General features: G+C 42.7%; 1 protein-coding gene across 2 annotated transcripts in view; it reads left to right on the plus strand.

Moving 5' to 3' along the window:
* znf407 (zinc finger protein 407) overlaps nucleotides 1–17,038 on the plus strand; it is a 439,270-nt gene that overhangs the window by 369,774 nt on the left and 52,458 nt on the right. The window lies entirely within an intron of this gene.

Raw genomic sequence — 17,038 nt, forward strand, 5'->3', positions numbered from 1 at the left:
ATGTTTCTACTTTTGGGGGAGACCAAAACCAGGGGTCATGAATATAAGATAGTCACTAATAAATCCAATAGGAATTCAGGAGAAATTTCTTTACCCAGAGAGTGGTTAGAATGTGGAACTCACTACCACATGGAGTGGTTGAGGAGAATAGCATAGATGCATTGATGGGGAAGCTAGACAAGTAAATGAGGGAGAAAGGAATAGAAGGATATACTGACAGGGCGAGATGAAGTAGGGTGGGAGGAGGCTCGAGTGGAGCATAAACACCGTCATAGAGCTCTTGGGCTGAATGGCCTGTGTCTGTGCTGTAATTTCTATGTAATTCTTTGTAAAATGGTGCATTGCACAGGGTGCAAGAGAGAGCGATGGCACATCAACAAACAGGAGAGACATTCTGTGGGCCAAGTAAACTATTTATTTTCTATGAATTCCTAAACTACCTTTCACTTGCCAAAACCTTTTACTTTGCGTTTTAACCAAAGGAGTTAAAACTGAAGAGGAATAAATTACATATTTAGTATAGTTGAGGACTTACTCAGTGATTAGGGAAGAGCTGCAACAAAGGAAAGCAGGAAAAGTGATGATGAATGATAGGCGATTCAGGAATAAACACGTTTTCATTTGAGATTTTGTTCCCCAGCTCACCGAAATTGAAAAGTTGCTCCTCTCAGGATGGTTGAGAGCAATATATTCCAACTCTGCTGTAAACTAAGATACACAGCCACCAGCACAGCAGATGATCCTTTAATTAAGACCAGGAAAAAGTGTCTTGGTAATGGAGTATTGGTGCTCATCTGTGTAACTGTGTTGGGTACAGCAGCTGTATAAATGTTGTCCAGCTTCAGACAAATGGGGCTAGAAATTCGGCCATGTATCGCCCGCTGTGTAGGCGCTACGCTGCCTCACGAAATTCCAAAATGGCGTCTGGAATGTACGCGCACGCTACTAGCGTGATGTGCGCTGGACACCATCTTGGTAAAGGGGCTAGTGCAGGCGCAGATATCGAACGCCGGCAGCATGTAGAGAGAATGTGCGTTAGATCAGTGTGCAACGCTGATTTAAAGGGATAGATACCATTTTGGCACTCAATGCTCCAGCCAACGCACTGTCTTAACCATGACCAGCTGAACATGTCTTAGATGGCCTGGAGGACCCCACCCCCACCAGTGCCATTTAAAGGGACCATGCAGGATTTACAGGTAAGTTGATGGATCATTGCTTTTGGCTGCTGATGCATTTGCACCTGTTTTTGGAGGTCTCCTATACTTGAATACTAGGACGCGGGGACATAGCCTAACATTTAGAGCCAGGACTTGCAGGAGTGAAGTTAGGAAACGCTGCTACACGCAAAGGGCGGGAGATTTTGGAACGCTGTTCTGCAAACAGCAGTTGATGTTAGCTCAGTTGTTACTTTTAAATCTGAGATTGATAGATTTCTGTGACCCAAGGGTATTAAGGGATATGGAGCTAAGGTGGGTATATGAAGTTAGGTCACAGATCAACCATGATCCCATTGAATGGCGGTACAGGCTCGAGGGGCTAAATGCCACTGCTACTTGTTGCCTCCTGTTATGCGCCACCTTCTCCTGCAAGAAATTGAGTTGTGTGTCGGTGACTGTTCTGCAGGGTGTATGGGTGATGTGCCTTTCATGATTGAATAGCTGCCAGTGTTTGTGACCTGTGAGTTGTGGGTGTGCGGCTTGCAACAGTGGTAATGTGTGAGTGTAAGAGGAAGCATCTGATTGGAAGAGTTGAGTACTGATTGAAAGTGTTTGTTGGTAGGTGTGTGATGGTGGGTGTAGTGCGTGGAGCAGTGGATGCGGCTAGTGGTGCAGTTGGTAGGAGATGCCACTTGATAGTTTCCCTCACTCACCTTGACCACTCGTGTCAGACCATTGAACTTCTTCCTGCATTGCTTCCATGTTCATGGTGCTCTGCGCCTGGCATTGACTTCGTCGCCTAATGCCTCCCAATGCCTCGGGAGCATCTGTCTGGTGGGCCTCTTGCTCCCCTGAAGACATAGGATGCCCCCACTTCTGTCCACCTCTTGCACCAAGGCCGCTAGTGCATCAGCAGAAAACCTTGGTGCACGCACTCTCGCAGGCCTGGTACGAACTCAGATTGGCAGATTGGTGAGGTCTGCCATGCAGATTGGAGGATGTGGGATTTAGTAGTGCAATATTTAGGCCCCCCCCCGCCGGTGAGAAGTGTGAACCTGGTGAGAGCATCGCAGCTAGGCCTGACTGCTGCACTTCTATCAGGTAAGTGACCAGGCAGCACAATATCTCGTGCTGCCTGCATCGGAACCACCAGGCGCAGTTTAATCGCGCATCGCGATGCCTGCGCCTGGATTCAGGGTTAACCAATTTAACCCCCATGGTATCGAGCTCCTGTATTATGTGTGAGATACACACAGATGTATGTTTAGCAGGGTATGTAGTATTCATAGATATGCATGCAGAGCATCACATGGTTACATGAAGTAAAAGTATGGTGGCTTGCTTATAGTCTGTTTTGCCACAGATCCTTACGTTATGCTTTGTGACCAGTAATAGACTCGTCACATGAATGTTTTTCTTTTGCAGCAAGGTATAGAGGACACTTGATGGGAAAATAGCGTAATACAAGTATGGGAGGCATAATGACTTGCAAGTGAGTTGTGTTGGCATCTGTTGCGGGTACAATAAAAACCATTGGCCCAGAAGTGGGGCATCTCGTGCTAAACGCCGTGAGTTGGATTTTTTTCCTCACCCTTCAGCTCCAAAAAAGACAGAAAGGAAAAGTAAGAAAAAAAAATTAAAATTTTAGAAATCTCTAGGGATAAGACACAGAAATTATTTCTCACCACTGCTTTCCTCTGATTTATTCACTTTTGCCAGGTAAGTAAATTGCTAAATTATATTTTGAATTCGGTCCCAATTAATTACTTGGTAGCTTTACAAACCGATCAATTTAAAGAAGTATTAGCAGAAATTGGTGGATTTCTCAACCAGTGAGAAAGCACTTCTTCTGAATTTATTTCTTATATTGAATTGCACTAAGTACTTGGCATAACTTATTTTTTGCCTAGATTTCATCCGTTTTCCCCCTCTTTGTCCCGAACATATACGCACTTGTATTTCTGCCACCCAGTAGCTTTGAATGGGCCCTCATAACTACTTTCTATATCCTTTTCTGCTTTATGGATCAGGTGGCATGAGGCCTATTTACTGCAAGAAATACCCACAACCTGCCGCCCAGCAAGAACAGACAAAACCCACCACAGCTTGGACTTGCGTATTTGATTATATCACCAATGGGAGACAAACAGTTTCCTATTTGATTATGTCACTGGGTTGCAATAAGCGCGAGTGAGCATTCTTTCTCCAATCAAACCCAGGCCACCAATATGACTATTCCGTCTTCCAGCTTTAATGGCAAAGTGAAAGCTGCTCTCAGCTCTCAAGTTTTCATTTCACCACAGGAAAAATCGAAGTACTGATCAAACAAAAATGAAGATCGGGTTCAGCTCTGTCAAGCCGATCTTATTCAGATAGCTTATTTTTTTTACATTGAGTTACCTAGAACTTTACAACACAAAAACAGGCCATTCGGCCCAACTGGTCTGTGCCGGTCTTTATGCTCCACACGAGCCTCCTCCCTTCCTACATCATCTAACCCTATCAACACATCCTTCTATTTCTTTCTCCCTCATGTGTTTATCTAGCTTCCCCTTAAATGCATCTATGCTATTTGCATCAACCACTCCTTGTGGTAGCGAGCTCGACATTCTTACCACTCTCTGGGTAAAGAAATTTCTCCTGAATTCCCTATTGGATTTATTAGTGACTATCTTATATTTATGACCTCTAGTTATGAACTCCCCCACAAGTGGAAACATTTTCTCTACATCTACCTTATCAAAACCTTTCATTATCTTAAAGACCTCTAACAAGTCACCCCTCAGCCTTCTCTTTTCGAGAGAAAAAAGAGCCCCCCCAGCCTATTTAGCCTATCCTGATAAGTATATCCTCTCAGTTCTGATATCATCCTTGTGAATCTTTTTTGCACCTTTTCCAATGCCTCGATAACCTTTTTATAATATGGAGACCAGAACTGTGCACAGTACTCGCAGTGTGGTCTAACCAAGCTTAACATAACTTCTCTGCTTTTTCAATTCTATCTCTCTAGAAATGAACCCCAGTGCTTGGTTTGCCTTTTTTATGGTCATACTAACCTGCGCTGCTACTTTTAGTGATTTGTGTATCTGTACCTAGAGTTCCCTTTGCTCCTCTACCCCACTTAGACTCTTATTATCCAAGCAGTATGTGGCCTCCTTATTCTTCTTACCAAAATGCACCACCTCACACTTACCTATATTGAAATTCATTTGCCAATTACATGCCCATTCTGCAAGTTTATTAATGTCTTCTTTCATTTTGATACATTCCTCCTTTGCATTAACTACACCCCCCAATTTGGTGTCGTCCGCAAATTTTGAAATTGTATTTCCGATTGGCGAATCCAAATCGTTAATGCACCAAGCCCTTATTGCCCATCACTCCTGTCCTTGTTAACCTACATCAGCTCCTGGTTCCCCAACGCCTCTCATCCTCATGTTTAAATCCCTTCATGGCCTTGCCCTCACTATCACTGTATCCTCTTCCAGCCTTACAACCCCCTTCCTAGAATCTCTCTTCCTCCAATTTTGGCCTCTTGTACATTCTCCCCCTCTTCTCTGCCCCCCCCGCCTCCCTTAGGCCCACCAATGGTGGCTGTGCCTTCAGCTGTCTCAACCCCAAGCTCTGAAATTCCCTCCCTATTAGCCCTTTGCTCTTCATCTCCCTTTCCTTCTTTAAGACCCTGCTGAAAACCCACCTCTTTGATCTAACTTTTGGTCACCCCTCGCAATATTTTCTCCTTTGGCTTGGCATCCACTTTTGTCTGATTACACCTCTGAATTACCTTGGCACGTTTTTTGATGTTAAAGCCGCTATATAAAATCAAGTTGTTCGAGTAAAATAGTTTACCTCAGATGATTATCGTCACCAAATAATCTTTGTCATTTAACTTAGTTTCCAATGCACACTGGAATCTTATTGTGATCTTAAAGCTGAAGGCCTACATTCAGATTACAAGTTTAGTGTCCCCAATTTTTACCTAGACCTTTTTTATACACCACAGCTATCTTTAACTCTTTTTTTAGTATTAATTTGTCTTCTTTTCCTTTCATACACAGAATTGCAAAGCATGGAAACAATGAATGTGCGTGTGCATATTTTTTTTTTAAATTGATTCGCAGTATTGAAAGAAAAAAGTACACTTGCACTTACAAAACACTATCATTTCTCTCACAACATCCCAGTGCACTTCACAGGTAAAGCATTAGACCAAAGCGCAATGACCATTGTAACGTAGTTATGTTGTTATAGCGCATGGCAGGGTATAAATTTGCTTCCTCTCGGCTTCAGTTCCATTTCTCTTAGTCTATTTCTGCATATCTCCGATTTCTCTGTTTTCCCCCATAATGTATGCATCTCTGTGCTCTTTTTCCATTCTGTTTCCTCCTCCTTGCTTCAACCTTCCCTTTTCTGTTGCTGCTGTTTCTCTCTCTGTTCTGTGGTGTTATTTTTTTCTCTGTCTTTCATTTGCTTACCTTCCTCTATTTGGTTCTGTCTTGCACACAGAATGTCCGGTAATGCACGGCAGCCAAGACCAATCTGTTCTGCATCCTCCGTCATCGTGTAGCCAATGTGGAGTGGCACGCTGCTGCCACTACAGTGTTGTTTTCTTTATTGATATTCACCCTGTGTGCTCCACACAATATACTGTGAGAAACATATGTTTCAACAATTGTGCAGTGCTTCAGTATCTGAAATTTGAGTCTTTTTTGGTTACAGTAAGCATGCTAAAAATGCAGTTGAAATGGATGCGGGAGATTCTCTCCCAGATCCAGTTATTGAAGTGGGATTTCCATGGTACATACCAATCTATAGGAGTATTACAACAACTTGCATTTATATAGCGCCTTTAACGTAGTAAAACGTCCCAAGGCGCTTCACAGGAGCGTTAACAGACAAAAATTTGACACAGAGCCACATAAGGAGATATTAGGACAGATGACCAAAAGCTTGGTCAAAGAGGTAGATGTTAAGAAATGTCTTAAAGGAAGAGAGAGAGGTGGAGAGATTTGGGGAGGGAGTCTCACAGCTTAGGGCCTGGGGAGCTTAAGGCACGGCCTCCAATGGGGGGAGCGATTACAACTTTCAACTTCCCTGAAGAGCCTCTAATCAATCAGAAGAATATAGGATCAAGTCTATTTGTTAACTTAGTGTTATAGAAAGTAATAGGCACTATGATAATGGCCTGGTTGCACAGTGTATTGATGCACCAGTATTGGTGGAGAGATCTAAGCAGGAGCTAGAGAATGTTAAAATGGTAGTAAAACCTGCCCAACATTACTTTTACCTGACAGAATATTTTTCTATCCTAGTGATTTATTTATCTTCCCAATTTTGCTCAGCAATATTTTCCTCACATCTCATACCTTCCCTGGGGTGGAGACCTCCGCTACATTTTTATTAGCGCTTATCCACATACAGATACTGGGAGTTGTACAGGAGTGGTCCCCAATGTCGAGCTCTCAATTGAGGGTAATCATGGATACAGTACATGCTTGTGCCCTCCGACTAAGTGATGGAAAGCCAGCGTGCTGGCCCCCACCCTGAAAAAAATCATTATAATATTTCTGTTCAAAATTAAAATAATTTACCACCGACAATCCTCTTAGAATTTTGACACTATCCGCCTTTACATGGCAGTGAAGCCCAGCATTAGGCAACAGTTCCCAGCATTCATAACAGTACTTTCCATAGAATTACATTACAAGGAATTTACAGCACAGAAAGAGGCCATTCGGCCCAACTGGTCTATGCTAGTGTTTATACTCCACACAAGCCTCCTCCCACCCTACTTCATCTAACCCTATCAACATATCCTATTTTTTTTATTCGTTCACGGGATGTGGGCGTCGCTGGCAAGGCCGGCATTTATTGCCCATCCCTAATTGCCCTCGAGAAGGTGGTGGTGAGCCGCCGCCTTGAACCGCTGCAGTCCGTCTGGTGACGGTTCTCCCACAGTGCTGTTAGGAAGGGAGTTCCAGGATTTTGACCCAGCGACGATGAAGGAACGGCGATATATTTCCAAGTCGGGATGGTGTGTGACTTGGAGGGGAACTTGCAGGTGGTGTTGTTCCCATGTGCCTGCTGCTCTTGTCCTTCTAGGTGCTGTCGAAGAAGCCTTGGCGAGTTGCTGCAGTGCATCCTGTGGATGGTACACACTGCAGCCACTGTGCGCCGGTGGTGAAGGGAGTGAATGTTTAGGGTGGTGGATGGGGTGCCAATCAAGCGGGCTGCTTTGTCCTAGATGGTGTCGAGCTTCTTGAGTGTTGTTGGAGCTGCACTCATCCAAGCAAGTGGAGAGTATTCCATCACACCCCTGACTTGTGCTTTGTAGATGGTGGAAAGGCTTTGGGGAGTCAGGAAGTGAGTCACTCGCCGCAGAATACCCAGCATCTGACCTGCTGTCATAGCCACTGTATTTATATGGCTGGTCCAGTTAAGTTTCTGGTTAATGGTGACCCCCAGGGTGTTGATGGTGGGGGATTCGGCGATGATAATGCCGTTGAATGTCATGGGGAGGTGGTTAGACTCTCTCTTGTTGGAGATAGTCATTGCCTGGCACTTATCTGGCACGAATGTTACTTGCCACTTATGAGCCCAAGCCTTGCTGCATGCGGGCTCAGACTGCTTCATTATTTGAGGGGTTGCGAATGGAACTGAACACTGTGCAATCATCAGCGAACATCCCCATTTCTGACCTTATGATGGAGGGAAGGTCATTGATGAAGCAACTGAAGATGGTTGGGCCTAGGACACTGCCTTTCTCCCTCATGTGTTTATCTAGCTTCCCCTTAAAGGCAGCTATGCTATTTGCCTCAACTACTCCTCGTGGTAACAAGTTTCACACTCTCACCAGTCTCCGGGTAAAGAAGTTTCTCCTGAATTCCCTATTGGATTTATAGCGACTATCTTATATTTATGGCCCCTAGTTTTGAGCACCCCCACAAATAGAAACATCTTCTCTACGTCTACCCTATCAAACCCCTTCATAATTTTAAAGATCTTCATCAGGTCACCTTTTAGCCTTCTCTTTTTTAGAGAAAAGAGCCCCAGCCTGTTCAGTCTTTCCTGATAGTTATAAACCCTGGTATCATCCCTGTAGCAGGCTGGGGCTCTTCTCTCTAGGAAAGAGAAGACTGAGGGGTGACCTGATAGAGGCCTTTAAGATTATTAAAGGGTTTGATAGGGTAGATGTAGAGGAGGTGTTTCCATTTGAGGGGAGACCAGAGCTTGGGGCCATAAATTCTGCATGTTTATTAACGTCACCTTGTATTTTGTCGCAGTCCTCCTCAGTATTAACTATACCCACCCAAGGGATCTAGGGGCCCTCATTTAAAAAAAAACAGTGCTATAATTTAAATAGTATACATCAAAATGAATCTAATTGACATTTAGTATGGGAAAGGATGTACTTCACCTTTTCAAACAGGAGTCTGGTAATGTTTTTTCAAATAGGTGCACACGCACCTGACCAGGTTTTTAGCAGAGTCTTCTTAGCATAACTTGCTGGAAATATATATCAAAATTGGTGTTGTATCAGTGTTTTTCAAAGAAAACTATGAAATTAGCTGTGTTCTGTTGTTGCTGGCAGTACCCCATATATGATTTGTGGATTGCTAACTCACCATGGCAAAGGTGGGTGGGATGTGGATTTACACCCGTAATTCCCCAAGAGGTTAATTCCCATCTAATTCAGGTGCTTGAAGGAATTGCCAAGTAGAGTCCAGCTGCTTCCTGGCAGGGGTATATGGAAAATGTGACGGGAAGTTGTTGCTCTCTTACGTGGTCGGTTAGAAGGCCATTGCTGTAGATCTTGGGCAGGTCATCGCTCAGCAAGAAATGCTGCCAGGAATGTGGGGAGTGAAATTAAAACAAAAGGAAAACAATATGGGGAACTGTGGGGGGGGGGAGAAAAGACATTACATATTCTACCGTTCCGTACATGTCTCTGTTTCTGTCAAGATATTCAAGATTCTAAATTCACTGAAAATCATTTTGACAGATGTTAATGTCAAGCCAAACTGCATATTTTGAAAGCTGTCAAAGACATTTGGTATTGGAACAGTTAAACGTGATGAGTATTCACGACTTGCACATGAAATAAAAAAAAATGTCAGAATTGACAAAAGCTTTAAACTTCTAAGCAACCAGCATCTGAAAGGGTAGAGTTTGAAAAGATTTGAAATCAATAAAATAAATGGAATAATTAAGAGGATTGAGAGCGACGCAAAGTATTGCAGGGAAGGAATTTTCTGCGGCAGATGTTTGCTGAAACTTGGTGTAAAAATGATTGAAATATTTTAAGAAAGCTGAAATGCTGTCAGTTGCACCATTTATTTCACTGAACGCAGATGTAAGGCATCGAGTTCTCAGAATGATGGCAGGGAAAAAAAAAGCACCATATGCTTTAACGATTGTCTGAAATCTTGCGTATCCAGAGACACTATTTGAATCACACTTCATTTAGTTCAACTAAATGTCAAAGTTTGTTCTCAGAAATCCTGCATTTAAAACACACCGTCCAATACGGTGGTGATAAATTGAAAATTGTTTGCCCTTGTGTAAATACAGAACCATTGCATTGTTAAGAAACAAGAAAATGATTTGCTACGTGTCACATTGCATATCATTCACAACTGTGACACTTTCAACAGCTGCCTTGAGAAATTTATACATTTTGCATCCATATGTGTTTTGCTTGATGAAAGCTGAAATTAAAAACCAATTTTCTATATTGGAAGCACAAATTAACACTCGAAAATACATCATAATATGTAATTCTTCAAGAAAAAAACAAGAGCAGCATGATCATAGTTTTAAAAATTCCTACTTTTACCCCAAACTGAATCAATATGATCATCCTCGTAACATTGTCATTCAAATGAAGAATCCAGAGGAGGGATGAAGCTAAATGCACTGCAGTGTTTGCAAATTTTAATTTTTTAACCACATCCGTGAAATATTTCTGCTATTTCAATTTTTCGTTCTGTGGTGGGGATGGACAATGTGAATATTTCATTAGCACTGAGCTGTTAATGTATCAGTCTATTCCATGCTGCTACTACTTAGGAGGCCAGTTTTAATCAGTTTGTCCAAACAGTATTGTTTGTTCACTGTACTAGGTTTGCTAAACCAAACAGTATCAAGAGGAGCTTTTCATCTAAGCTCACAATACTAATGAATGTTCATTTGGATAACATTTACATCAGTTGTTACCCGACTGTTTTTCTAAAATGTCCTGTTGTTGGGCGAAAGGTGCTGTATCTCTCCCTCTCTATCTTTCACTTATGGTGTGTCCTTTAATCGTTCTTATGTTCACATTCTTTTAAGATGCTTCTGGCTTGGGGACAAATGCTGCAAGATCATCCCTATTTGCTAAGCTCTGTGAAGGATTTGCATTAGCTGTTTATCTAACAAAGACATTTTTTTGGAGTGGCACTCCCCAAATCATGAATAATTCACATATGTGCAGTTCTTTCCACCCTGACACAGAAAGTGATACAGCAGAATGTCCAGTGGGATAATGTCACACTAATTGCGATCCTTGCACTCTAGACCTGGGCAAGTAAAGGTACTCTATTAGCTTTGAGACTTCCGTTAGCTACACTGAACAATCCTATTTAATTAAACTTGAGGTTTGCTTCTAAATCACTGTAATGGTGATTGCTGCATCTAATTGTGCTCTTGGTTGTGCATTTTGTCATTACGAAATGTTTTCATTTCTAAGTGTAAGAAACTAAAAATTAACATATTGTACTTTGTTTCTGTAAAAATGTGTTGGCACAATCCTGAGCTGGGTTAATGCAGCAATGCACCTGCCCAAAAGTGGCAAACCAGTGTACTTCAGTACACTATTCCATCATTATCAGTGAAAAAATTGTAAAATGAATGGAGTCAAATGTATTGATTTCTATTTAATTTATACTTGCACTTTACAGAAGAGGGTAATTTGTAAATATGATTTAAAGATTTGCAAGCACTTAAAAAATCTCTGTTCGGAACAAGTCAACTTCAAATGCACAATTAGTCATTTGTTATATTTCAAATACCATAAATAAGGTAACTCATCCAACTGGCAAATCAGTTGCTTCTCCTGCTCCTACTCGTGTGAGTAACACATCTGTTCATCAGCCTGTTGGTTCGCAGTTTTGCTCTGTAAGATCTTGAGTTTTACCTTGAAGTATTTGTTGTCATTGATGGCTTCATGTCCGTGAAGCAAAACCAAGATTTCATTTGTGGTTGTTCATAGTTTAGAGATGTTTTCACCCCTGTTCGGTCTCCCTATCGCATACCATTCCTCAGCTGAGAGTTCGGGCAGGCCACCTGCTTGCAGAGCCCTGTAAGATTACCACCTTTTCCCAGGTCCCACCTCAAACCGAGGGTCAGGGATGTGGTGGGATTATGGTTTGAGATTAATTGAAAACCTTAATAACAATACTTTAGAAATTAAAGCCCTGATTTTAACCAAGTGGGTCGGAGCCCGGTTTACAACTCTGCCTGATTTACACCCCGCCCGATTTTCGGCACCATTGAAGCGCATTGAAGTAGTGTTAAATCGGGCGGGGGCGTAAATCGGGCGAGTTTGTAACAAATCTACAACAAAGCCAAGAACAGCAGCCTTAGGACCTAGGGAGAACTTCATACCAAGTTGGTGACTAATTCAAAAGGCCACATTAAGGACTCAGGTGTATGAAGGATGGGCGGATGGAGTTAAGATACAGATCAGCCATGATCTAATTGAATGGCGGAACAGGCTCGAGGGGCTGAATGACCTACTCCTGTTCCTAAGAGTGTTGCATAGTTAAAAAAATTTTAATGAGTCAGTTAGCTAATGGCCAAGTGGACTCCACACTGCCTGACCTAGCTAATGGTAGGGTGCTAGGCATGGATGATACTCATGGTGAATCACTAAACTATCCTATGGCTTTGGACATCAGTGCCAGGAACAGCTAACTCACCTTGTAGCTGCCCTTGTGAGGCCGGTGATTAGGATTCTGTTTGAAGCACACATGTCTTCAGTGTTCCAGAGAGCAGTAGTAATTTCTGTTCACAAGAAGGTAATCCATACAAAACCAAAAATGAACAAGGAATCTTTCTGATATCAGTGGCACTTAAGATAATTTTTCAGGGTGTCGTGGCAAGTATATTGGATGCTTTAGAATACTCTCCTGGCCAGCCTCCCACCTTCCATAAACTTGAGCTCATCCAAAACTCTGCTGCCTGTATTCTAACTCGCACCAAGTCGCATCATCCGTCGTCCCCTATGCTCGCTGACCTCCATTGGCTCCCGGTCCAGCAACGCCTTAAATTTAAAATTTTCATCCTTGTATTCAAATCTCTCCATGGCCTCCCCCTCCCTATCTCTATGACCTCCTACAACCCTCCGAGCTCTTTGCGCTCCTTCAATTCTGCCCTCTTGCGCATCCCCGATTTCCTTCGCTCCACCATTGGCAGCCGTGCCTTTAGCTGCCTTAAGCCCTGGAATTCCTTCCCTAAACTTCTTTGCCTCTCTCTCCTCCTTTAAGTAGCTCCTTAAAACCTACCTCTTTGACCACGCTTTTGGTCACCTGTTCTAATATCTCCTTATGTGGCTCGTTGTCAAATTTTGTTTGATAACGTTCCTTTAAAGCGCCTTGGGACATTTTACTACATTAAAGGTGCTATTTAAATGCAGATTGTTATTGTTTGGAAGCCTTCAAGAGTAATCCAAATGGAACAGGCTGGATTTTGTTCTTGTGAGTAAGTGTAGGGCAGGCGACAGACTGTAGCTTTATGCAAGATAATGGGGCATCGTAAAACTCAATAGAAACCCTTGAAGAAGCTGGAAGCCAGGAGAGCACGTGGCCAAATCTTGAATTTTATCTGGGCGGTGTACACCAGCTCCAAGATCATTGTACTTGTTGATAGGCGATTCACTGAAACTCTTTTTCTCAATAGTCTTTGTTGATGTGTTGCATTTTTTATTTTTATATGTTCTTGGGATGTGGGTGACACCGGAAAGACAGCCTTTATTGCCCATCCCTAATTGTCCTGAGAGCATTAAGAGTTCACCACGTAATGTGAGACTGGAGTCACATGTAGACCCAAACAGGTGGGGGTGACGAGTTCTCTTCCATGAAGGACATTTGTGAACCAGTTGGGTTTCTACGACAGTCCCAACAGCTTTCATGGTCATTTTCCCTGTTGATAGCCCACATATTACTGGATTTATTTCACAACTTGCCATAGTGGCATTTTAGCCCTAGGTTACTGTACCTTGCATTGCATGATGTCACAAGAGGTGGTATCAGAGTGTGTTCCAGGCAATTCTGAAAGAATTTCAGTGCCCCCTATCGCAGATGATATTGTATTAATGGGCAGATAATATTGTATTAATGGCAAACTCAACTGGGAATCTAATGTGCCACACTCACCATTTTGAACAAAGGGCTAACCAGTGAGGTATAATGTAACCTCAAGTGCAGGGTTATCTCTTTCTACAGAGAATCTCCAAAGTACAAGGGGAATCTGTCTCAATTGTTGATTCATATTGGCATTTGGAAGTCCAGAATGTCAACTTTAGCTTGGACATGGTCCTTTGGAACTGTAGTGAGAAGGGGCAAAGTTGGACTTCTAATCAATTCCAACGCTTCAGAGAGCCACATCTTTTTTTTTTAAAATGGTATATTACACATATTTAATTGCATAGTCCATAATTAACTTGATCCTTCATATATCATGGATAAGGTAAATTATCATGACAAAAGGTCACATGATATCAGTCCTTACGAGACTTTCAGCAAGGGCCTTGTGATTTCACCAACCCACATCGTACAAGGGATTGTCGTATTTTTGGCAAATGACAAAGAGTAAATATAAAAGTCGTTCTTGTGCAGTTGCTGCTGCTCCTTTCTTTAAGCTGCTTCAATAATCTCGTTATTTGCCTGCGAAAACCACCCATTCTCAGTCCAGCGAGAATGCTGATATATTCCTGATGCTAAAGTCTGCTTACAGGAGAGGGAATATAAACTAAATGGTACAATTTTAAAGAGTCCACCGTACCAGTTCTTTGAAAGAGCTTTCCGATTAGTCCCATTCCCCTGCTCTTTCCCCATAGCCCTGCAAATTTTTCCCCTCCAATTCCGTTGTGAAAGTTACTATTGAATCTGCTTCCACCACCCTTGCAGGCAGTGCATTCCAGATCATAATAAGTCGCTGCGTAAAAAAAAATTCTCTTTTTTTTATTCGTTCATGGGATGTGGGCATTGCTGGCGAGGCCAGCATTTATTGCCCATCCCTAATTGCCCTTGAGAAGGTGGTGGTGAGCCGCCTTCTTGAACCGCTGCAGTCCGTGTGGTGAAGGTTCTCCCACAGTGCTGTTAGGAAGGGAGTTCCAGGATTTTGACCCTGTGACGATCTCCCCCCCACCCCCCCCTCGCCTGTTCTTTTACCAAATCTGTGTCCTCTGGTTACCAACCCTTCTGCCAGTGGAAACAGTTTCTCCTTATTTACTCTATCAAAACCCCTCATAATTTTGAACACCTGTACAAAATCTCCCCGAATCTTCTTTGCTCTGTACGCTGCTTTAACAACATAAGTCGTGTTATATCATGGAACAGATTGATTTTTGAGATGTTACACTGGAGTCAACACATCCCAACCCCAACTAGAAAGTACAGCTGGAAACAGAGTGCTAGAATTGGTGTGTGATTTAGCTTTACACTAGAAACTTCATACCAATTTGATGTAATTATTTGTGTAAATTCAGGACAAAAATGCAGGTGTAACAATTCGCACCAAATTATGACAATTTTATGTGAAGGGACCACACCCAGTTGGAAATTGCTTGATTGTGCCCAAATTTACTTCACTTCAGATCTTTACAATAGATAGAGAGGGGAGACTGGATAGGGCTGTGCTGTAGTTTTCTAGAATTGGATAGATAATTCCAGCTGACAGCAGCATAGTGTGTGTGGACACGTGGCAAGTTGATAGCTCTCATTACCCACTGATCTGATGTTGTGCACATGTCAATCAGGTAGGCAGGAGATGTGTTATTTCTATACTTGTGAACAAGTACAGCTGGTTGATGTGCTCTGAAACAACATGACTATTATTGGATCACATCTGAGCATCCTCCTTTTTGATATTTTCCAGCCTTTAAAACATGCTGATGTCTCGAGTAGAGTGAGTTCTCTGCCTTGAAATCTCACAATATAACGAGTCCACTCTTTCAACATCTGATGATTATAATCTGTTCTGTTCTCTCTTTCTCACTTCTCACTTCATCTTTCATCCTGAAAGCGTGTTTCTTGATACACTAAAAGATTGAACGTAGTTCAGTTAGTGCATTATTCCAGTCCTCAGTATTGTGTGGATATTTATCTAGGACAGTTTAGCTCACTGCCTTGCGTCTTCCTCAGCTTCTAACTAAGTTACCCTCAATCAAAGCACACTACATATACAAGTACATTTCTGACCCTAACACAGAATTTCAGTGGAATTTGTTCCATTCACTCTTGAAGTGTAGAACTCCAGAAGCATGTGTAAAATGTGTTCTCTTTATTAATTTTTTAAAATAATATTCAGTTCATTAACTTTATTAAATCCTCTGTCAGGTTTTATATGGTAATGTTTCAATAATAAAATCACCTAGCTGCGAAATATATTTTAATTGATGTTTTTATTCCATTGCAATTTGTTTTCCTATTTGCATTTTTGGTGAATTGTTTTGCTTATTGTGGGGACGCTGTAGACTGGAAGACCTTTTCCATTCTGGAATCCAGAAGTCAAATTGCTGTCTCCCTTACTTCAAACAAAAAGTATGCGGTGTCAGCCATGGCTCAGTGGGTAGCACTCTCGCCTCTGAGTCAGAAGGTCGTGGGTTCAAGATCCTCTCTAGGGACATTGAGCACATAATCCAAGCTGACACTCCAGTGGAGTATTGAGGGAGTGCTGCATTGCCAGAGGTGCCGTCTTTCGGATGAGACGTTAAACTGAGGCCCCATCTGCCCCCTCAGGTGGACGAAAAAATCCCATGGCACTATTTCAAAGAAGAGCAGGAGAGTTCTCCCTGATGTCCTGGTCGATATTTATCCCTCAGCTAACAAAAAAAAACAGATTATATGGACATTATCACATTGCTGTTTGTGGGACCTTGCTGTGCGCAAATGTGTCCTACATTACAACAGTGACTACACTTCAAAAGTACTTCATTGGCTGTGAAGCACTTTGGGACATCCTGAGGTCGTGAAAGGTGCTATATAAATGCAGGTCTTTCTTTCATATAAATACCACATTTTACTCACTTGTTCCGCTGAAGTTGGTTAAGGCAGGAACTTCACTCCTCCCACCTCTTCTAAGTGTTGCAATCAAACATTATCATGTTCAGTGTCGCACAATCAGATGCAGAGCCAAATGCCTTGGGCTGATTTTAACCCCACACACCCCACGAGTATGGGCATGCAAGGCGTTAAATATTGGTGGTGTGGCGCTTGCTGTCGCAGCCATGTTTTGGGCAGCGTGAGACCCTCCCTGCCCCCCCCCGCCCCCCCCCCCCCCAGGCAGGCCAGGGCCTCATTGACGTGCAAAAGCCAGGGTCTGATGACATCATTCGTTAGGGTTGCCAACCCTCCAGGATTGTCCTGGAGTCTCCAGGAATTGACACCGAGCCACATAAGGAGATATTAGGACAGGTGACCAAAAGCTTGGTCAAAGAGTTAGGTTTTCAGGAGTGTCTTAAAGGAGCAGAGCGAGGTAGAGAGGCGGAGAGGTTTAGGGAGGGAATTCCAGAGCTTAGGGCCTAGGCAACTGAAGGCACAGCTGCCAATAGTGGAGCGATGAAAGTTGGGGATTACAAAAGGCCAGAATTGGAGGAGCGCAGAGATCTCGGAGGATTG

Source organism: Heptranchias perlo, chromosome 3 (assembly GCF_035084215.1).
Source record: "Heptranchias perlo isolate sHepPer1 chromosome 3, sHepPer1.hap1, whole genome shotgun sequence".
NCBI lineage: Eukaryota > Metazoa > Chordata > Chondrichthyes > Hexanchiformes > Hexanchidae > Heptranchias > Heptranchias perlo.